Source organism: Canis aureus, chromosome 21 (assembly GCF_053574225.1).
Source record: "Canis aureus isolate CA01 chromosome 21, VMU_Caureus_v.1.0, whole genome shotgun sequence".
Classification (NCBI taxonomy): Eukaryota; Metazoa; Chordata; class Mammalia; order Carnivora; family Canidae; genus Canis; species Canis aureus.
The window spans coordinates 51273687-51297695 of record NC_135631.1 but is presented as its reverse complement, the minus strand read 5'-3'; the positions used below and the strand labels follow the sequence as shown (position 1 = coordinate 51297695).

Here is a 24009-nt window from a genome sequence, read left to right as displayed (position 1 = left end):
AATAAAAAAATTAAAAAAAAAAAGACTTAAGTCCTCAGAAATATAACAGTGCAATTATAGAGCAATAGTCCAAAATATTTTTTTCCTTTACCAGTACTAAAAAAATTGAGGACTCATACATAAAGTGGTGCAATATAGCAGTGATTCTCAAAGACTGATAATACTACCTTCCTCCCATTGCAAGTCATTGATACAGCATACCGAGGGGAAAATACGCTGCAGAATATATTTAATATATATATATTTTACATTGGTGATGGGTGTATATCTGGGAATACAGTAAATATATATATATTTTAAATGTTTGTGTACATATTTCAAATATGTGGAATGATTTATTACTTGGTAGTGTATTTTTGTTTCTAAATCCTTAAAATGACGTTCAAGGAAGAAGTATTCCCTGGTAAATTATAATGAGCGTTATATAACTAATAATTTATAATTACATGATGAGAGATATTTTACAAAGGTTGACTAAAATATTGTATGAAAGATGATTCACTATTCATTTTCAAGCTATAGAACTTAGTTCCACTACACATTAATATTTAAGGAATGTAAATTAGACATTTATTTACTGTCTCATGATTAGTGATAGACTTTCACTCTAATTTCCTGACTCTAAATTTGAGTTACTTTTCAAAGTTCCTAAGTGCATAGGCACAGAAGGGAGAGTAAGCAGGACTTAGGTGGTAAGTGATAAAAACAGTGGATATTCATAATAACTGATAGGTCAAGATCAAGGCTGCTACATCTGAAATCAAAGTGCAAATTATTTTTTAGGTTAATGGTTAAAGGACAATGTTATCTCTGTATAAAGTACATTGAAATCACATATTTTTGTTAGATACATTATTAGGTAATTGAAACTTAAGAGGAAAATCTATTTTTCAAGGAAAAAGTATGTACTGAAATACAATACTTCTTATTTTTATAAGGAACACTGCCTGAGTATCAGCCTTCAAAGATTATGAAGTAATAATGTCCTATTTAAGCAGAAATGTTAAAAAAAAAAAACAAGATTTATAGCTCACAATTTGAGAATTCTTTAGTCTCAATGGAGCATTGAAAAATAAAAAGATATTTCATGGAACATTTAAAGGATAGATTTCAATAACATTGTTACTTCATTTATAATGGATATTTGGGGATTGCCAGTGTCTCTCATTCCATAAGAAAATAAATTCCTGAAGACATAGTTTATTTATTTATTTATTTATTTATTTATTTATTTATTTATTTATGACAGAGAGACAGAGAGAGAGAGAGAGAGAAAGCATGAGATGGGGGAGAAGCAGAGAAAGAGGGAGAAGCAGACTCCAGACTGAGCAGGGAGCCCAACACAGGGCTGGATCCCAGGACCCTGAGATTATGACCTGAGCCAAAACCAAGAGTCAGACGCCTAACCGAGTAGGCTACCCAGGCGCCCCTTAGTGTATCCATGTTTTTAAAGGATTCTGTGAAGACTTCCAACTCCAGTGATGACAAATGAGGTAATTTAGACCATCTCTCACTCAGAACAACTTGGAAACTTGGTGTGATGGTTAACTTTATGTGTCAAATTGACTGGGCCATGGAGTGCCCAGATATTTGGTTAACATTATTCCTGTGTGTGTCCCTCTTTCTGTGTGTCTCTCATGAATAAATAAATAAAATCTTTTTTAAAAAAATCAGGTAATTCTTGGGATGCCTGGGTGGCTCACTGGTTGAGCACCTCCTTTTGGCCCAGGGCATTATCCCATGGTCCCAGGATCGAGTTCCCCATCAGGCTCCCTGCAAGGAGCCTGCTTCTTCCTCTGCCTGTGTCTCTGCCTCTCTCTGTGTGACTCTCATGAATAAATAATATTAAAAAAAAAAAAAGCAAAGCTTCAGAATGGTAAGCCTCGCATCTGGAAAGACTATTTTTCCATGAAAGCATCTGAGGGACTGTGTAGTGTCTGTTGGCATAATGTACTACGGATGCAAATGCTACATTTTGGGGTCTGCCAACAGGAGGAGATGTGTGCTTGTATATTTTGAGGTAAATTGCCGAAAGTTTGAATCGTATGATAAGGAAGAACTAAAAATGAAGCAACCATTTGCTCAGATTATATTCAAGTTTCAAATCATCTAACACGGAAAAGCTCCATCAATACCTAAAACTGAAAGTTTTACTTAGTGTTTTGATGACCATAAACTTAAAGAAATGCAAAATTTCTCTTTGAAAGAAAATACTAACATCAGTCTAGGCCTTAAATTACTTCTACAATTTCTAGAAGCAACTTGTATAAATGGGCACAAATTAAAAATAACCAGCACACAAGGAGAAACAAATGTCAATCAATAGAAATGGATTTGCCATAGAAATAGACCAACAAAGTCTCTAATATTGGAATTGTAAAGAATAGAATTTTAAATAATTAGGCAAACTATGTTACTCCTACATTTTTATGTTAAAATTAATTATTGCTACTATAAATCCAAATATAGAAAATAATTCATTGGAAAAGAGCAAAAAAACAGGCAAATCTGTATTTTAAAAAGTCTACAACAAAAATTTGCAATAATTTATGAATTCAGAATGTAGGGTTGACTGCAGATTAGAAAAATTAGCTGAAAATTAATAACTAAATAAAAAAACTATTCAGACTAAAGAACTAACAGAAAAAAAAGATTATTGGAGCACCTGGGCTCAGTGGTTGAGCATCTGCCTTGGGCTCAGGTCATGATCCTGGGGTCCTGGGATTGGGTTCCAGGTTGGAATCCCTGCAGGAAGCCTGCTTCTCTTTCTGCCTGTGTCTCTGTCTCTCTTTCTCTCTGTGTCTCTCATGAATAAATAAATACAAATTGTAAAAAAAAAAAAAAAAAAAAAGATCATTGATAGTAAAAGGACTAACAAAATGAAAACAGTAAGAAAAACTGATTTTTGTTTAGTTAAACTGAGTCCCACTGGAATACCCATGAGAATGGGAGGAGCAGCAGCATTTATTTTGTTATTGTTGCTGTTAAGTTTTTATTTAAATTCAGTTTAATTAACGTGTATTATATTATTGGTTTCACAGGTAGAATTTTGTGATTCATCAGTTGTATATAACAGCCAGTGCTCATCACATCATGTGCCCTCCTTGATGCCCATTACCCAGTTACTCCATCTCCCCAACACTCCCCTCCAACAATCCTCAGTTTGTTTCCTAGAGTGAAAAGTCTCATGGTTTGCCTCCCTCTCTATTTTCATCTTATTTTATTTTTCCTTCCATTCTCCCTGTGTTCATCTGTTTTGTTTCTTAAATTCTACATATGAGTGAGATCATATGATATTTGTCTTTCTCTGACTGACTTATTTCACTTAGCATGATACTCTCTGGTTTCAGCCACATCATTCAAATGGCAAGATTCCATTCTTTCTGATAGTTGAGTAATACTCCATTATAGATATATATGATCTATATCTCCCATCTTCTTTATCCATTCATCTGTTGATGGACATCTGGGCTCTTTCCATATTTTGGCTATTGTGGACATTGGAAGTAGCATTTGAAACTGATCATAAGACACCGTTCTAGGGATATATGAAGCTCTAAGTACTCCTGTGTGATTAAAATACATAAAAGCCATATCTAGGGACACTTATAGTATAACTGTAAGACATAAATTACTAAGAAAGAAATATTTAAGGAAGCCAAAGGTAAAACATTGAAGGGCTTAGAAGGAACAAACATTAAAAAAAAAAATTGACTTCTCCACAGAAATAGTTGAGGCCAAAATACAGTGAACAGCATCATCAAAGTGTGGAGAAGGTAACTACCAACCTAGAAATAAATACCAAAAGAAAAAATAGCCTTTGAGAATGAAAGTAAAATAAAGACTTTTTTAGGGGGAAAAGACACTAGGAAAATTTTAACCAGCACATTCATCCTAAAAGATATGTACAAGGATGTAATTTTTTAAGACAGAAAAAATGCAATTCAGATTAAAGGTTTCCTCCAATCTTCCAGAGAAGGGGGATCACCCTGGGAATGGGTGAGGGGTCAGGTGGAGGGAGGGGATGGTATCACTGAAGGTCCATTCCTTTAGGTATTACATACCAATACAAAGCTGAAGCCTTCTTTCTTCCAGTGCCCTACTGTGTGTGTGTGTGTGTGCGCACGTGTGTGTAGAGAGAGAGAGAAAAGGAAATCAATAAAATAAAAATAAAATTAATATCAGAAGGAGGCAAACAGAATTAACCCCTTTGAAGTCCTTTGCATTGATTGAGAAGAGAATAGTACCAATTAATATTACCTAGATTTTTATGTATATTGAAACCTAGAAATAGTAATGTATAACTCACAAACTATAAAAGGAAACATAAAAATACATAAATAAGCTAAAAGAGCAACGTGACTCAGCATCAGAGAAATACAAATCAAAACCACAATGAGATAACACCTCACGCAGGTCAGAATGGATAAAATTAACAACTCAGGAAACAACAGATGTTGGCGAGGATGCTGAGAAAAGGAATGTAAGCTGGTATAGCCACTCAAGAAAACAATGTGGAGATTCCTAAAAAAAATTAATAGAGTTGCCCTATGACCCTGCAATCGCACTACTAGGTATTTATCCAAAGGATACAAACATAGTGATCCAAAGAAGCACATGCACACCAAAGTTTATAGCAGCAATGTCCACAATAGCTAAAATATGGAAAGAGCCTAGATGTCCATCAATAAATGAATGGATAAAGAAAATGTATTACATATACATACAACGGAATATTACTCAGCCTTTGGAAAGAATGAAATCTTGCCATTTGCAAGGATGTGGCTGGAACTACAGGGTATTATGCTCAGGTAAATAAGTCAGAGAAAGACAAATACAGATGATTTCACCCATATGTAGAATTTAAGAAACAAACAGAAAAACATAGGGGAGAGGAGATAAAAAAAAAACCCAGAATGAGAAGAAATTAGGGAGGGAGGCAAACCATAAGAGACTCTTAACTAAACATAAGAGACTAAACAGGGTTGCTAGAGGGGAGGCCAGTGGGAGGAGGATGGAGTAACTGGGTGATGGGCATTAAGGACGGCACATGATGTGATGAGCAATGGGTGTTATATGTAACTGATGAATCACTAAATTCAACTTGTGAAACTAACAATACACTGTATGTTAATTCAATTTATTTAAATTTTTAAAAATGAAAGAAAAAATAAGCCTAAATCATAAAGAAGCAAGAAGTTTGAAAGTCAAAGAATAATAAAACATATATATCATTTAAACTCCAACCACAGGAAAGTACCTATATTCATTCAGGGAAAAAAAATAAGCTGAAAGCATACCAGGGATTAAGAAGGAAAATGTTTTATTTATCAGGATGTATTCAGCAGAAGTATTTTGCAATTCTAAAGTAGTATGCACCTAAAAACATGGCTTCAAACTACATAAAATATAAAATTGACCAAACACAAGTAGGTAAAGACAAATCACAATCATATCAGCAATTCGTTTTCCCTCTTTTAGCACCTGATAAAGTGAACAATCAAAAATAGTGCTGAAATATATACAATTTAAGCAATACAATCAACTTCACCTAATAAAAATGTTTAGATGTTTATGAATCCACAAATGAACCTATAAAAATAAAATATACAATCTATTCAAGCCCATGTAAAATATTTGAATATTTTATTAGAGAATAAAACTAGTTTCAAAATACTGAATCATTTAAACCATAAATAGTAACTTCTTTGATCACAATTTAATTAAATTAGAAATAAATAACATAAAGAAATACAGGTGTTTTAAAATTAAAGTGTATAGCTAAATAACCCTTAAGTCAAAGAATATTTAAACTGAGTACTACAAGAAACATCACCATCAAAAAGAGTGGTACAGCTAAACAGCATTTAAAAGGAAATTTATAACCTTATAAGCATATATCAGAACAAAAAAAAAAAAAAAACAAGCTGCAAAACTCTCAAAAAGTTAGGAGGAAAAAAAAACAAAGAAAGTAGAATGAGGTACAAATAACCAATGTTTGAAAAAAAAAAAAGAGTACATCACTTCAGATCACAGCAGCCTTTATAAAATAGTAAGATGACAATATAGACAAATTTATGCCTTTATTCCAATGAATTAAAATATTTATGAAATACACACATTTCTTTAAAAATGTAATTTATCAAGACCAAGACTGGCTTTTGAAAATTTAGCAAACCTGAATTTGCTTATAATTGTTCATTTTGCACACACACACACTTGCATACACACACACACACACACACACACACACACACAATTTCTAGTTTCCAAATGGTTTCCTTAGGAAGTTCTACCAAAAGAGAAAGGATTTTCAAATTGCACAATCACCTCTAATAGTAGGAAAGTAAGTAAATACTCCTCAGTTTGTATTATCTTCACTTCACAAAAATTTTAAAAGGAGAGTATATATTAACAACAACAACAAAAAAAGGCCACTCCTATAAAACTGAAGAGCAAAAATTCCAAACAAATATTGGCAAAAAAAAATTAGTGTGAGCAAGTTCAGCTTATACTTGGCATGAAAGGTTGGATTAAAAGTAGTAGATATGACAGAAGAAGAAGGAGAAGGAGGAGGAGAAGGAGGAAAAGAAGAAGGAGGAGGAGGAGGAAGAGGAAGAAAGGGGAAGGGGAAGAAGAAGAGGAAGTGGAAAAAGAAGAAAGAATCAATCAGAAACGAAGGCCTGACCACAGGCCCAGGTACAGGTCATGTACTTGAAGAGGTGAAGGTGCTGGCATGCACCTGCTGCGCTATTTGTGTACAGACTTTGTCCATTCCGATTTATTGCTGCCTCTGCTGGGCCAGTTGATTACTATTTTAATTATTACCTCTGGGGAAGGAAAAAATCCAATAAAGAGGATATTCACCTAAAAAAAGCAGTGAATCAAATAGTGTAATTCTTCACATAAGCAAAATAAAAAGAATAATCTTATAATCATCTAATAGATGCCTAAAATGTATTTGATAAAAATAAACATCCATTCATAGTAAAATACCTTAGCAGTTTGGGAACAGAAAATAACATTCTTAATGTGATAAACATACTAAGAAATATCTAAAATAGTTCTTGTCTTTAATAATGAAATGTTGAAAACTTTTCATTTGAGACACAGAACAGGCAAGGATGTTTGACTACAATACTTGGATCCCCCCCAAAAAAAAATAAAATAAAATAAAAAGTACTTGGACCCCGTACTGTGATTGAGGATTTCACCAGTACAATAAAACAATAATGAATGAGTGAGGTTATATGAATGAATATTGAAAGGGAAGAAATCAGGCAATCATCACTCTGCTTCCACAGGAAAAAAAAAAAAAAGTAAACTTCCTAAGGAGACACATTTGGTATGTTGACAAAATCATCTACAGATGTGAAAAGGATTAGCGAGTTTTGCAAAACTACTGGATATAGGGACAACTTCTAAAACTCGTACTGTCATGCCGGCAGCAAAAAGTAAACTGAGAACTCAAGAAACATACAATTTCAGTAGGTTCAACATACCAAAAATATACTAATATTTTTAAAGTCAGGTACAAAATTTGAAAGTAACTACCAAATAATATTAAAGAAGACCCAAGGAAAAGGAAAAATGGACCACGTTCATGCATTGGAAGTCTGAGAATTATAACAAAGAAATTGTTCCCCGTAGTGACCTATAGATTCAATGTATGTTCACTCGTTAGAGGTTTTTATGGTAGACTCTTAGGAGCTGATTACAAATTGTGGTGAAAATAGTGTGGGCAAAGAAAAGCTAAGGTACTTTTGATGGAAAATTTATGAAACATTGCAGTGCAGAAGATTGGAAAAATGATTTTTTTCTTTTCCATTTTTTTAAATTTATTTATTTGAGAGAGACCACGAGTGTAAGAGGGAGGGACAGAGGGAAAAGGAGAAGCAGACTCTCCGCTGAGCAGGAAGCTGGCGTGGGGCTGGATCCCAGGACCCATGGATCATGACCTGAGCCTAAGACAGATGATTACCTGACTGAGCCACCCAGGCGCCCCTCTTTTTCAGTTTTATAGAAATATAAGTGGCATATAACATGTATATATAGATATAAATATAGTGACCACAGTACGTTTAGGTAACATCCATCCATCACCTCACATGGTTACAAAAGCTTTTTCTTTTGCAATGAAGACTTTTAAGATCTGGTCTCTTAGCAACTTTCAAATATACAATACAGTATTGTTAACTACACTCACCGTGCTGTATATTAAATTCCCAGAACTTGTTTATCACGACTGTAAAAGTTTGTGCTTTTTCTTTTTCTTTTTTTTTTTTTCCAGAGAAAGAGATAGAGAGCAGAAGCAGGGGTGGGGAGGGGCAGAGGGAGAGGGAGAGAGAGAATCCCAAGCAAGCTCCACACCCACTGTGGAGCCCTCAGAGGCTTGATCTCACAACCCTGAGATCATGACCTGAACCCAAATCAAGACCCCAATGCTTACATGACTAAGCCACCCAGACCCCCATGGAAGTGTGTGCATTTTGACCACCTTTACCCATTCCAACCTCTCCCAATTCCTCCGACTTTGGCAACCACCAATCTGTTCTTTGTTTGTATAAGTTCTTTTTGTTTTTGTTTTCTTAGACCTCACACATAAGTGAGATCATACATTATTCAGTATCTCTTTATATGACTCACAATGCCTTCAAGTTACATCCATGTTGCCCCAATTTGGCAAGATGTCCCTACTTTTTATGGCTGGATGATATTTCATACCACATTTTCTTCATCAATTCATCCATCAATGGACACTTAGGTTGTTTCCATGTCTTGGCTATTGTAAATAATGCTTGCAATGAACTTAAGTAGGCATTATTTAAAAGAAGGTATTCAAATGTCCAGCAGGTACCTGAGAAGGTGCTCAACATCACTCATCGTCAGGGAACTGCAAATCAAAACCACAATGAGATGTCACCTCACACCTGTTAGAATAGCTATTATCAAAAAGACAAGAGATAAGTGTTGGCAAGATGTGGAGAAAAGGAACTTTGTGCACTCTTAGTGGGAATAGAAATTGGTACAGTCACTATGGAAAACATGGACTTTGCACAAAAAATTAAAAACAGAAACAAGACTATCATATGATCCAACAACTCCACTTTTGGGTATATTTCCAAAAGAAACAAATCACTAGTTTGAGAGAACCTGCATGTTTGTTTGTTGCAACATTATCTACAATAGCCAAAACAGAATTTTTTTCCCATAAAATGGTGCTGTGACATTGAGAGCTATATGTAAGGAAAATATAAAATGAACTTTATCACATACCACACACAAGTAGCAATTCTAAGTTTATTGTAACTATATATGTCAAAGAAAAAAATAAAACAGATACTTTAGTTTTTGATTTATCATCGGTAATTTTATAGAACACAAAAATCAGTATAAATTAAAAGATTAGTAGATTTGGCTACATTGTTAAGAACTCTTGGGACGCCTGGGTGGCTCAGTGGTTGAGCATCTGCCTTCAGCTCAGGTCATGATCCCAGGGTTCTGGGATCGAATCCCACATTGGGCTCCCTGTGAGGATCCTCCTTCTCCATCTGCCTGTGTCTCTGCCTCTCTCTGTATCTCTCAGGAATAAATAAATAAAATCTTTAAAAAAAAAAAACTCTGTCAAAGGAGCATTAAGAAAGTGAAAATGAAGTCATAGGGAGAAGATACTTTCAATACAAAAAAAAAAAAAAAAATGCCAAGGAACTCCTATCAGAATATATGAAACCTCTAAATACAAAAGAAATCAGATAATCTGAGAAAAACAAAACATGTAAAGGACATTTATAGATTTTGATTTATAGATTTTGATGGCTGCAGATTTTGACGAATTTGCCCTAGGAGAAATGACAGAATGAAAAGAGACGAGAGTGGGTCCCTAAGAATAATAGTCTAGTAGAGGCAGAGAATCTTACATAGAGCACTCAGAGGACCCCAGAGAAATGGTAAGGTGAGAGTCTGGAAGTTGAGAATGGAGAGTGTTTTTAAAGTGAAAAACTCAAGAAACTTACATGCTTATGAGACTCACTCCATATAAAATATCCATTTAACAAAAGAGAAATGCAAAAGCCCAGCAGATCTCATTTGTAGCCAGGAATATGTAAAGTAAAGCTGCAATGAGCAATCCACCAGAAGGGCTGAAATCCACCTGACAAGGGCATGATTTAGCAATGGGTGTGGTAGTAGAGAAACTCTCCTACTGCCAGCAGGACAATAAAGTGGTTAAACTACTTTGGGAAACCATTTGGCAATATCTAATATTTCCTGTGACCCCACAAATCTAGAGGCATATATCTGACAGGAATGAAGTCAAGGGTGTGCCAAGAGACATATTCAAGAATATGAAACTCAGTAGAATGCAAACACACACACGCAGCAACATGAAGGAATTTTACAGACTTTTAGAGCCAGCCCCCCACCTTGTATAATTCAATTTCTGCAAAGGGCGACAAATGGGAAAAACTAAGTTACGCCATGTTCAGGGATTCACAGTAAGGTTTAAGTAAAGCAAGGAATGTTTACCACAATGTGTAATGATGATAACCTTCAGGGAAGTGAGAAGGGATTGTGATTACGACGGTGCACAGGGAAGCACTTTTATTTGACCTAGATAGAGATGACACCGATGTTCCACTTACGATGATTAATGATGTCATACATTTATATTTAATGGACTTTTCAGTATGTAAGTTCTAGTTCACAACTAAAAAGTTAAAATAAAGGAACAATAACACAAAGATTCCAGAGGGTACCCAGGGTGCATTCTTAGTAAAGCATCACCGTCACATCGTGAATCTCCTGGGCCATAGGTGTGCTGGCATCTTGCATCTCAACAACAATCCTCCTGGTCCTCTCCTGGCAAGTATCAGTCTTTGGTTTTATGTCTTTGGGAGGTGGGGTGGGAATAGTATCGATCTAGTTCCCTGATTGAACGCTGATGGCTTCGATCAGATCACAGTAACATCTTCAGTTAGAATCTGAACTAATCTAATCAAGACTAAGCCATTCAACATACAGAATTTGTGTGGCTCTGAGAATTGAATCAGGAATTAACAAGGACCCAGTTAAACTGAACCATGAAGGAAGACTTGTTGAGACTTTAGCAAAATGATGTTCTTTGATCTTTTGAAAAAGTCCCTAGAGGTCATGGATTTCAAGCCTGGAATTGTTACTGTATGTGAGAATCCAGCTTTAGGAGAAAACAAAAGCAAAAACAAAACAAAACAAAACAAAACATAACAAAAAAACAAAACAAAACAAAACAAAACAAAAAACTACCACACTTGGAGAGAGAAAGAAATTAGGTCTTTGTAACCACTAAATTAAGGCAAACCCGGAACTTGTCCTATCTATGGACTTCACAATTTTATGAGTGACTCAATTCAATTTCTTTTTTGTTTATTTAAACCTATTTGCATTGTTTTTATTTCTTTCGACTCCTTGCAACATTAAAAAGCCCTAGTTGACAAATAGGAACCACAAAATTGCATATAATTAAGATACTATCATCTGATGTGATTGAAAGAATAAATGGAAGACGATTTTGAGTTAAGTATGCATTTATGGGAAAGAACACTGCGCTGACATTTAAATTTATTTTAGACCCAGCTGTGAAAAGAACTGGGGCAGAGCAGGGAACGTGACCTGGGGTAAGGGCATAACCTCTTTTGATTTTAGTTTTTTTTTCATCTAGAAAATGAAGTTAAGATTAGAAATCTATTTCAATGGATTTTCAGATGGTAGCACTACAGTTCAGCAGTTAAGAGCATGGACAAACTCTGAATAAAGTTGGATCTTAGTTCAGCTAGCAAATGCATATAATGATAATACTGAGGTCATAGGGCTTTTACAAAAATTAAAGGAGATATTTTATCCAGAGCTTTTTGTAAAGTATATATTTTCCAAGGCTCTTTTTACCTCAGATTTTGTCATCAGTGCTTTATAAACCCAGTCATTTGGGAAGATAAGGGAATTCAAGGAAAACCCAGTATGTGAATTTGTCTAATGGATGTATTTATATCTATCAGAATGACATTTTTAAAAAGATTTTATCTATTTATTTGAGAGAGGGGGGTGGAGAGGGAGAGTGAGAGAGAAAGCATGAGCAGGAGGAAGGGCTGAGGGAAAGAGAGAAGCAGGCTCTCTGCTGAGCAGGATGCCCAATGCAGGGCTCCATCCGGGACTCCAGGATCATGACCTGAGCTGAAGGCAGGTGCTTAACTGACTGAGCCACCCAGGCACCCTGGAATGACAACACTTAAGAAAGAAATTATTCTGGGGCACCTGGGTGGCTCAGTCACTTAAGTGTCCAACTCTTGGTTTCAGGGTCCCAAGATGGAAGCCCTGCAGATCTAGTCCTGCATTCCAGACTCAGCAAAGAATCTCAAGCAGATTCTCTTTCCTTCCCCTTCTGTCCCTCCCCCTGCTCACTCTCTCAATACGAAATAAACAAATAAGCAAAATCTTAAGAGAGAAAGAGAAATTCCTCTGTTGTCTACATTCTCATTATTAGGTTGAACCATATGAAATTGTCTTTTCTAACAGTGAAAAATTGTCAAATAGATTGTTGAACCACCCATTTAGGTTTAGAAAGGAGATTGCTAGCATAAGACTGATTGGGAAGAGATCATTGGTAACAGACAGTGCTGAAGGTAAGCTGACCACTCCATAAACTGAATCGATGCCACCAAAACACCAGGTCCTTAATCTTTGCTAAGGTTCCCATGATGCATTCATTGAACTGTGATTTGAACTCAGTACAACAGAGTCTGTTGCTGCACCATATTTTAAATTAGGCCGTGATAGAAGCCATTTCCCTGTGTGTTTGCTGTGGGCTTGTTTGTAGTAATTAGAATGTAATTTTTATTGTTGTTTTGCTGTTACACCAAGTCATATAAAATTTCTGGTGAGGAGGGAGTTCTTAACCATAAAGCTTTTTATTTAAATAGAAGGAAGAAAGGAGATGAAAGGAGCCTACTCCCCTAACAATAAGGATCTCTCCTATATGTCCATAATTCTGTGCTGGGTCTGATTTGTCTATCTATCTGCCTCCTCTGGACTATTTTATTCAATTTCCTAGTTTTTAAATTACAGTTCCATTATAAACTTCATGAGATAATGATAGATTTTGACTTCTATACCATGTTTCCTGTGGGCACCTGGATAGCTCAGTTGGCTGAGTGTCTCTTCAGCTCAGGTCATGATACCAGTGTCCTGGGATCAGATCCCACAGTTTGCTCCCTGCTCAGCAGAGGGTCTGCTCCTCCCTCCCCTAGCTTGTGTTCTCTTGGTCACTCTCTGTCTCTCAAATAAATGGGTAAAATCTTAAGCAAAGCAAAACAAAACAAAACCTAATCAACACAACATGGACTCAAGTCAAGAGGGCCTAAAGATATTTTTTAATAATCACAGGTAAAAAGAGGCTGTCACACAGATCTCCAAAGTCTGAATATCATCTTAAATTTTGGCAATAATAGTCCAAGACACTTATTTTAATGCTCATGACTTTCCCCTTGGTATTTGGGTACTATGTTCAGTTTCGCTTTGATTTAGAAATTTTAAAAAATGGGATCCCTGGGTGGCGCAGTGGTTTAGCGCCTGCCTTTGGCCCAGGGCGCGATCCTGGAGACCCGGGATCGAATCCCACGTCAGGCTCCCGGTGCATGGAGCCTGCTTCTCCCTCTGCCTGTGTCTCTGCCTCTCTCTCTCTCTCTGTGACTATCATAAATAAATAAAAATTTTAAAAAAAAAAAAAAAAAGAAATTTTAAAAAGTGAAATACTGAAATTAAGTATAATAATAATAAAATTCAAGTGCTGGTCAATAAAAAAATAAATATAGCTCCTATGATTCCTTTTTTAAAAATGTTATTGGACAAGAAAAAGTTATTCTCAAAATCTGTCTTAATCCTAAATCTGCTTATATTTATGAAAGAACAACATATTTCATCATCCTCCATAATATAGTTATTTCATGTTCAAATCAATATGTTTATATCTATAAAATACTGAACTGTCAATTCATGTTTAAATTGCATGAGAAATATTTAAAGGAATGATGGGAGTTTTCACTTTTCAATTAATCAATATAAAGGCATTTATACACAAGGAGGGGGAAGAAAAGAAATTCTTTAGTGAATTTAAGATACAGAACAGAGAAAATTTAATGACCCAAAGCTCAAAAGATGGAATCAATACTTGGTAGGAAAAGAAGAGTCTCTTAGGAAATAAAACACACAGGCCCCATAGGATGTGTTTCTTGAAGCGTTCCGTTCATGTAAGAAATATTAGTAGAGTATTGTTCACGGAGTGAGGTAAATTTTTCTATTTCTATCTGTAGTCAGTGCTTTCTTTCAGAAATAATAATGCATTCCAGTGGAAGCTTAGAAATCAGCCTTAAATTACTCTCCTATTGATGACTACTGCTGTTTATCAGTCATTATTGATTCTTAACAATTCATTGATAAATATAAATGAAATCCAAATGAATGCTGGGTAGGCATGAAGCTAAACAGATAAACACAGCAATCCATATTTACCAAGTTTTCACCTGAAATCCATGTGACAAACAATGGCCATGGAGTGAATTTCACATGATTGCAGACGAGAAATGATCTGTCTTCTAGATTATTTTTCAAATTTCTATTTTTAACATTGGTTATAATCTTTTCCATGAGGAATTTTTGAATATGGATATGTGTTGGCTTTTTTTTATTCTTTTAACACAAAGCTCTTCATTTTTTCCTTTCATATTTCAACCTTTGGGATTAAGCTTGAAAAGTCATCCATAAATGCATTGCTTTCTAGTAACTCACATAAAATAATTTGCCTTCCTAGATTTATTTTAATTAATAATGTGAGGTAAATACCTAATTTTGTTTTAAAAATAATTAATACGTTATGCATAATTATTTATTGAATTAATATGCCATCTCTCCGCCGATTTTATATAATAAGGTTTTATATCAGAGGCTTGATCCATTCATTGATGACATATTTATTTCTAGTGTTTTAGTTATCAGGCACAGTGTTAAGTTCAGGATGAGATAGCAAGCAACAGACAGATGTCCTCTCATGCTCTTTATCATATGGAGGGGAAAGATATGTTAGCCAAGTATTACACAAAGGGGTATCATAGGAGAGCATATTAAAAATGGAACTTGACCCAAATAGCTTATGATGGAAGTCTTCTCCAAAGAAGTGATGTTGAAGTGCAGTCTACTGGATAAGTAGGATTAAATTAACTAAGCAGAGGAAAGTTCCAGGCACAGGGAACCACCTGTAGATATGCCCTGGGTTTAGAGGGAGCTGGCCTCACTAAACTGTAGAAAGAAAGCTAGTGTGGCTAGACTGGGAGAGAGAGGGACAAGGTGGTACAGGATAAGGTTAGCAAAAGGATGGGAGTCAGACCATGCAGAAATCTACAGGACAATATAAGAGTCTCGATAATCCTAAAATCATCCAGAAATCATTGAAGTATTAGTTTTGAGTCAAATGATTAGCAATCCACTAAGGAAAGGTGATTCTAATAACAATATGAAGGGCAGATGGAGAAATGGGCTAGACAAAGGAGAAGGTAGGGTGTGAGATGATGATATTTTGGACCAGGATGATAATATTGAAATAAATGTTAGTAGATGGATTTCAGAATGCTTTAGATAATAAGGCATAATAATAGATTGGACACGGGAGGTAAAGGTGTACAAGCATGAGCACTAGGTTTTAGATGTACCTGCATGAGTGAATAATGATGTCACTCACAGAGGAAACATTATTTAGGGATGCAGAATATCCAGACTATGAATTCTGTCATAGTCTATGGATTTTTAGGGGACTTTATATCACTTAAAATAGTAGTTAACAAATTTTGTCTGTAAAAGGTAGAATAGTAAATATTTGGAGTTCTGTAGGCCACATACAGTCCCTATTACATATTCTTCTGTTTATTTTTTTACTTGTTTTTGTTCATTTATAATTTTTTAAAAGATTAAAAAAACATTCTAGGCTCCTGGGAAATAGAAAAATGGGGTCAAACTTTGGGCAACAGTCTTAAGCAATGAATATAGGTATGTGGAGTAAGAAAAGGCCATTGCAACCAGCAACAGGTACGTTCAGCCCTAGGTGCCATCAGTGTTTACACAGTAAACACTGTGAGGCTGCAGATATTGACGAATTTGCCCTATGAGAAATCACAGAATGAAAAGAGATGAGAGTGGGTCCCTAAGAATAATAGTCTAGTAGAGGCAGAGAATCTTACATAGAGCACTCAGAGGACCCCAGAGAAATGGTAAGATGAGAGTCTGGAAGTTGAGAATGGAGAGTGTTTTTAAGGTGAAAAACTCAAGAAACTTACTTGCTTATGAGACTCACTCCATTGAACAATATTTACTACGTACTGGAGAGATAATTAATAATGAGAGGTTTCCAATAAGGTAGAAGGGGTATAAAGACCAGACTTTATTTGGAGGAGGCATACCTCTCCTATAACATTTTATAAGAAGGGAGGAATGCAGATGGAGGTGGGCTGTAGATAGAGTAGCAAGAAGTTCCCATCTGGAGAAGTTCCCATCTGGAGAAGTTTCTATCTGGAGAATCCAGTAGGAGGACAGGAAGGAGTGAGCGTAGTAGGTCTAAAGAGAGACAGAGAAAGCTAATAGTGCTGGGTAGTGCTGAGAGCCTATTGGAGGTTAATGATCATATATTTATGAATGTACTTGTCTTTATTTCTATGAAATTTTCTAGGACAGTGCTTGATTCTCAGATATAGTACAAATATCAAATGAAAACAAATGAGTGAAATGATATATGCATTTATTCTTTGACCCAACAACATCTCAAATGAACTCTAGCAAAAATATTAAATAACATATTTTTGATATCAAAATATTGCAAACAGTTCATTTACCTACATTTGATGCAGTGAAATGAATTTTCTTACATGAAGTATACTCAAATTACCATGAAGTGTTATGTAATTTATTAGGATGGACGTGGGAAGAATTCTGTGTATGTATTTGTGAAAAAACAAAACATGCAAATCAGTGCCTAAAGGACAGAGGTATGCAACCTTGCTGGGTGGTCTCACATTAACTTTCTGGCCAAAACCTCAAACCATTCACTGTCTCGGTCTCTAGGCTCCTCAAACTCAAACATTTCCCATCCTCTTACTTTCAACAGTTGACTTTGCTTTTTATTTCACTTAGATTAAGAAATTCAGAATAAAGCATCTTTATACTCCTTCCACCAAAGCTAATAATGTAACTAACACTCGACCAAATAGGAAGATACTCTGAGCGACCACTGGAGGAAAGTCCCCCAACGTTGGACTAAGTCACTTGTCTCAGGCTTCTCACTGATTTTCCTCTGCTAAGTTCTCCTCCCCACCCATCCTCTTGAATCCTTCATTCATTAAACAAACATTTATATCACATTTACTACGAGCTAGGCAATATTCCAAAATGCTTTACAATTATTAACTCATTTAATTATCAGATTTTTCTTTCTACTAAATTATTTCTATTAGAAAGCACGACCTCATCTCCAATTAGTATTTCTCAAGCACAAATCCTCTCAAGTGCATTTTTCTGCTCAGCTCCGTAGGAAAAGTCTTTGAAAGAGTTGTGTATACTTAGCATGTCCACTGTCTCTGTCTTCATTTTGTCCCTTGCAGCCATGCCAATCAGGATTCCATTCCAACAACTCAAACAAACAACTTTAGAATCTCAATGATCCCTACAATGCCAATTTCAATAGTTGAATTAGCTTTTATTTTGTGGACTCAAGAAAGGCAGCATTTGACAAAACTAATCCCTCCTCTTTTTCAAGTCACTTTCTTATCTTGACTTCCAGAACATCATGCTCCCTTGATTTTTCTTTTATTTCACCTTGCTTCACTTTATTGGACTCCTTTAATTTTCCTTACCTCTATCCAGTGGTCTTTCCATTGACTGCAAGTTATAATCAACTGGGGATTTTTTTTTTAATTCTCAATGCCCAACCCACACTAAAAACCCATTTCTGAAACTGAGACCAAGGCATCTATAGTTTTACAAACTCCTCAGAGGATTCCAGTGTGTAGCCAAAGTTAGGAGTCACTGCTAGGCAAAGGAATATCAAGGATACCACCAATGATTTCCAATGGCACAACCCATTTCCCAACCCTCTCCCCACTGGCTACTCCTCTTTAGCCACACTGGTCTCCCAAATGTGCCACAAACACATCAAACATTCTTTCATCTCAGGCTCTTTGCATTCACCTTGAACTCCGTCAGCATGACCACACTTCCTTCATTCAGATCCCTACCCAGACTCCACCTTGGCTGATGACTTCTCTGACCATCCTGTGACAACTAGGCACTCCTTCTCCTCATACTCTGCCCCATAGCTAGCTCTCCCTACCCTTTCCCCTTGCTTTGTTTTCTCCACAGCCTTATCCTCATTGGATATGTTATGGGATATGTGCTAATCGTGTGTTTCCTTCACCAGACTGTAAGTTCTGTGAGGAAGACACTGTGTCTATTGTCTGTTTTGCTCAGTGTTGAATCTTTGATCAGTGGTAGACTCCACCAGAGAGCTATAGGTAATCTAGAACAGTCTACATAATAAATGGTTGAATTTCTCTTTCTTTACTTAAGTTTACTTTTTCTCTCTTATTTATGTTATCATAAACTCGGCCTCAAGTTTATTTTCCTTCCTGTTCAATGATGGCATCACGGAATTAATTTTTCTTTGACAGCCTATGTACATACATAAATTTTGTTCCCTAATGGTCTTGTTATTTTAATTTCTGTTATCTCTTTACATTTACCACTATGATCTAAGACCAGTTTTATCAAACTTCTGGTGGAGAAATGCTTCCTGTTCTCTCTTTTCCCCCAACCCCAATCATCTGATTTTTGTTTGTTTTAGTTATACATTAGTAATTTCACAAAATGAAGATTGCAGTATATATATTCTGATCTAGAGCTTATTGAATCCCTCAATACTTTTTCCATAAGTTCAAAACAAATAAAGTGAATTTAAGATCTATGATCATGCAAATATTTTTCATTGTACAAAAAGTAGAGGGATGATAGCCATAATTTTATCTTATTTTTTTTATAGCCATAATTTTAAAAGGTAACCTTTTGTCTTCTAGATGTATATAGGTTGAGATGAATCCCAGGCATTAAGCTAATTGATTTTATTTTATTGTTGCTAAATATACTCATTTGTTCCGGGTCAAATTCAACCATTGCTCTCTCTTATATCTCACATGAATTCATGAGTCTTTTTCCCTACAGCTTATGTGAATAGTAAACCAGCCTTTGTCCCTTCCATCCTTCACTATCCTGGTTACTGGTAAACCATCTTTGTGTTCTTTCTATACTTTGAGGATTTCCTTTTCATTGTGTGTGTGTGTGTGTGTGCATTCACAGATGTGTGTGCACACATGCAACCTCATCTGGAGAAAGACAGAGACAGAGAAAATGAAAAGAAATACAAACACATTTTTTAGGAGCCAAAGCCAAATTTGAAACCACATAAATATTTAACTGTGGGACTTAAAAAATAAAAAGGCTATAGCCACACAAATGAAAACTATTTAGTAATTAAATAATGATGTAAGTCTACCTCTTATTTGTATGGTTATGGATCTATAACATATAGTGGTATTAAAACAGCAGTGTATAAAAAACTTGAATATTAAAATCTCATTTTAGAAAGTCTTATGTATATGAACATTTCATGGAAAATAATTAAAATCTATACATTATCATCTCAATTTGCCTTTAAATGGGCTTGTAAGTAGTATTGCTTCCTCCTAACTTCTTTTGTAATATTTTAACTGTTTTCCAATGAACATGAACTAATTTTAAATTAAGAAATAAAAGCATTTTGTTAAGAAGTGCCTGGGTGGATCATCAATAGAGCATGGGACTGTTGATCTTGGGGCTGTGAGTTTGAGCCCCATGATAGGTGTAGAGATTACTCAAATAATAAACTTTTTTTAAATAAGCATTTTGTTAAATGTTGGATAGAATTAGCTCTTTAAATTACTGATGTGTATCTAAAATTCCAAATCAATTTCTGATCAAAGCACACTTAATATTCAATAATTGTGTCTTAATTATAAAACACAAATTTAAAACTACCATTGGCCTTACATTTAACCCCCAAGTTCCCCAAAGATTTCTCCTAAAATAAAGCTTAAGAAAAGCATGCCTGAATTCATTTACATTTCTAAATAAATATGAGAGTTCTAGCAAAGCAATATGACAAAAAAAAAGAAGAGGTTCTTAATTGAAAACAGAGGAATTTTTTTTTCATTTTTTTATTCATAATATGATTGCATTGCCAAATACCAAAAGATAAATTTTTTTTTTAAATAATGGAAGAGATAAGAGTACATGAAGATGATAAGTTATAGAATAATGATACAAAAATCAACTGTTTTCCTTTATATCAGCAAATACTCTTTAAAGACAATAAAATTGATCTGTAGTTTATTCTAAGTTTTGATATTGAAATAGGGTATTTTCCCCACCAGCTTAGTTATCTCAGTAAAATTATTTATAAAATCCACATTTTCCACTAAATAATAACTACTGAATATAAGAAAATGTTTTTGAAATGAAAAAGTTTGAGATTTGGCTAACACAGACAAGTACTGATCTTATAAAGTCAGATATCAGCACAGTACTTCATCACTGTAGTGAAGTTGGCAGGTCTCAGAGCTCCCCAGTAATGATCGTCACATAAACCAAGTCCGTCTACACAGAAAGCCTGCTTCCTCACACAGGTCAATCCCATCCTTTAAATAAATAATTGTTACTTGTTTTCCTGATGCTTCACCAATGCATTTTAATACATATATGCCAAAGGGAAGAGAATACAATTGATATTTGTCAACCTTTAATGATGAGGTTTTTTATGAGACTTGCAGATTTACCAATAATTTACCTTAAAAAAAGAATGAATAATTGTTAAAAGTCTAAAAATTTTGAAGAGAAAAATAGTTCTTTCAAGATTAAAAAATAGTATATTTGCTTTCTTCCTTTTGGTGGTAATTACATAAAACTTGCAAAAATTGTATGACCCATGTCAAATGATTTTTGAAAGAATATGTTATCAACAAATCTTCTAGACAAGAAATTATTACATAAATAATTCATATAGTTTGAAGTAAAATGAAGAAAGCAAGGAAAGCTGCAATGTGATGTGTCATAATCTGTTTCAAAGTTTTGTAGGCTTCTCAACACGACTTATATATGTTAACTGAGAAAAAATAATACAGAAGAAAAAAACACTATCCTTTAAGAAAAATTACAAAGAAATAAGGTTTAGTATATTCTTCTAGTTTTATATCACTGGCTCTCTACTTCAGAAGTCTAGGAAAAATATTTTTATTGCTATTCCAAATGAAGCTGTATGCAATGCTATCCAAAGTCATCAATACTTAATAATGCTAGGGTGTGTAATGAATTCTGTATAAGTGTTTTAAATATGCCAGTTTGATTTGTCCAATGACACAAGAATGCTGCAATTTACCAAAGACATCGTAATAAAGTTGAGGACTGGTTATTCCATCGGTACAATATGCATCACAGAGCTAAAGTAAACTAAGGCAGACCAATCTGTTTGTCGCCATGACTAATGAGTCACTTTTTTGTTTGAAATCTATATACTTTATTTCCATTAAATAATCAGACAATACTTTCATATATAATATGTTGTTTGGTTTCTGCTGCTTTACGTTTTCAGCAAATCCCTGAAACACCGTAAATATGTAATGGACAGTCCAATACAAATGTTAGTAATTCTAAATGTCAAGGATCTGAATAATGATCTTCTTGTCATAAAAAAATAAAAATCATGTCAGCAAGATTTGTCATCATGTGACCCTGAAAATCAATACCTGGCAATGCTTCCAAAGCATCACAAAATCCCTTATGTATCTATTTTCAAATAAATGTGACAGGGAAATGGTTTATGGACTTCAGATAATATATAGACTATTTGCATTGAGTTTTAACTCTACTTAACTAACTTTCAAAAAAATGTTTTCTTATGAGTTCCATTTCATAGCATCTTCCTAATTTTAAAGTAATACTGTGGAAAATTAGAGAATATAAATAAATTAATATTTTATAATTATGCTCTATTTTAATCTGCATATAAAGTTAGATATTAATTTGATTACATTGTACAGAAAAATTTACAGTCTGGTTTTCAAACCTAATCTAATAGTGTATACATTAGTGCAAAGTTTTTAAAAAGTGTCTATACATATTCTGGAGGGGATAGCATTTTTATGTACAAAAGTTGATTGTATGAATCTCAGAATGTACGTAAAATAGAGGGAAATGTTGAAAAACTAGCACTCATGGGCTCAAAAATATCCTCAGCTAAAACTATGCTGTATATTTCAGATTCTTTAATTTTCTTAAAGATTTACCTATTATTTATTATTTTAGAGAGAGAGAGAGGGGTAGAGGGAGAGAATCTTCAAGCAGACTCCTTTCTCAGCATGGATCTGGATCTGGGGCTCCATCCCACAACCCATGAGGTCATGACCTGAACCAAAAGCAAAAGTTAGACACTTAACCTACTGAGCCACCCATGTACCCCTCTTTCTCTTTATATTTATCTAGATGTGAGTATGTGTGCATGAATGTGTGAGTACACTTTATACTAACGATTTATTGTAAAAAGTTGAAGCTTCCACATGTAAACTTGTGTTCACAATCCAGGTCATTGAGATAAATTCTTAAAGATAAAGATAAAATAAAAACTATTGCTAGTCCCAGAAGTAAACAAGTACTATTATTATAAAACAACTACCATTGAAATGCTATACATATTGCCTGTAATTCCAGTTGTTCAATTATCTGCATGTACCAAGATATACAAAACCCCAAATACCTACAGGAGTACATTAAGATGCATTCTTAGAATTTTTTGTACATATTACAATGTAACCATGGAAAAATGAACAAATAAATCTTTAAGGCCATAAGCAGTGAATGAAAATCCGCAGTCCTCATACCTCTGTCAATATTGTATATTTTCTCATGTATGTTTGCTATCTTAATAGTCCATAAATAGAATGTAATTGTTTTTGAAGTTGCTTTTCTTTAGTTACAAGGGAATTTGACTATTTGTTTGAAAAAAAAATTAGCATCCAATGTGTTTCTTTAGTGGATGACTTGCTAATGTCTCTTTCTGTGATTTGTTGGTGTGTCTGTCTTGTCCTCAGTGATTTGTGAGAACATTTTCATTAAGGATGTCATCTTTGTTATACCTGCTGCATTCTTCCAAGTTTGTCACATGACTTAATGTCATGCTAATGGCAGTTTCTGACACACGATATATATAGTTTCATTTTTGTTATTCTTAGGGAGTTTTTTTTTCAGCTTCAAATTCATAAAAGTATTTATTGGCATCTTACTTTACTATGGATGGTTTACTGTTATTTGCTTTTAACTCATTTTCTATATTTTGAAACATGGAGTGTCTTAACTATTTTTGCTTATTTTTTTCTAAGCAGCCTTTTAATATAGAACTACTATATGAATCATCCATTTTTCTCTGTGTGTAAGTGCTATCTTTATGGTACAATAAAAATAATATCCATTTTACAATTCTGTGTACTTAAGGGTACTTTCAGACATAAGAAGATATTCACTGATAGAGTAGTCTCCCTTATCTATGAGAGATACATTCCAAAACCCCAATGGATGCCTGAAACCATGGATAGTACTAAACCCTATATACTATTTTATCCTATACATACGTATTTATGATAAAATTTAATATATAAATTAGGCACAGTCAGAAACTAATAATGATGGCTAATAATAAAATAGAACAGTTACAATAATATACTGTAATAAAAGTTAGGTGACTATGTGATCTCTATCAAAATATCTTATTGTACTATACTTACCCTCTTATGATAAAATGTCTATGTAATGAGGTAAAGAGAGGTGACTGATTTAGGCATTGTGACATAGCCTTACAGTAATACT

The 24009-nt window shown here is 34.5% G+C and overlaps 1 long non-coding RNA gene across 1 annotated transcript; it reads right to left on the bottom strand.

The window, feature by feature from the left end:
* Positions 1-16448: 16448 nt before the first annotated feature.
* Positions 16449-23978, bottom strand: LOC144293497 (uncharacterized). The gene is made up of 3 exons (XR_013360719.1): positions 23928-23978; positions 22437-22555; positions 16449-16629 (listed from the first exon to the last, which is right to left on the bottom strand). It is a non-coding gene; the product is annotated as an uncharacterized LOC144293497 (long non-coding RNA).
* Between the last annotated feature and the right edge of the window lie 31 nt (positions 23979-24009).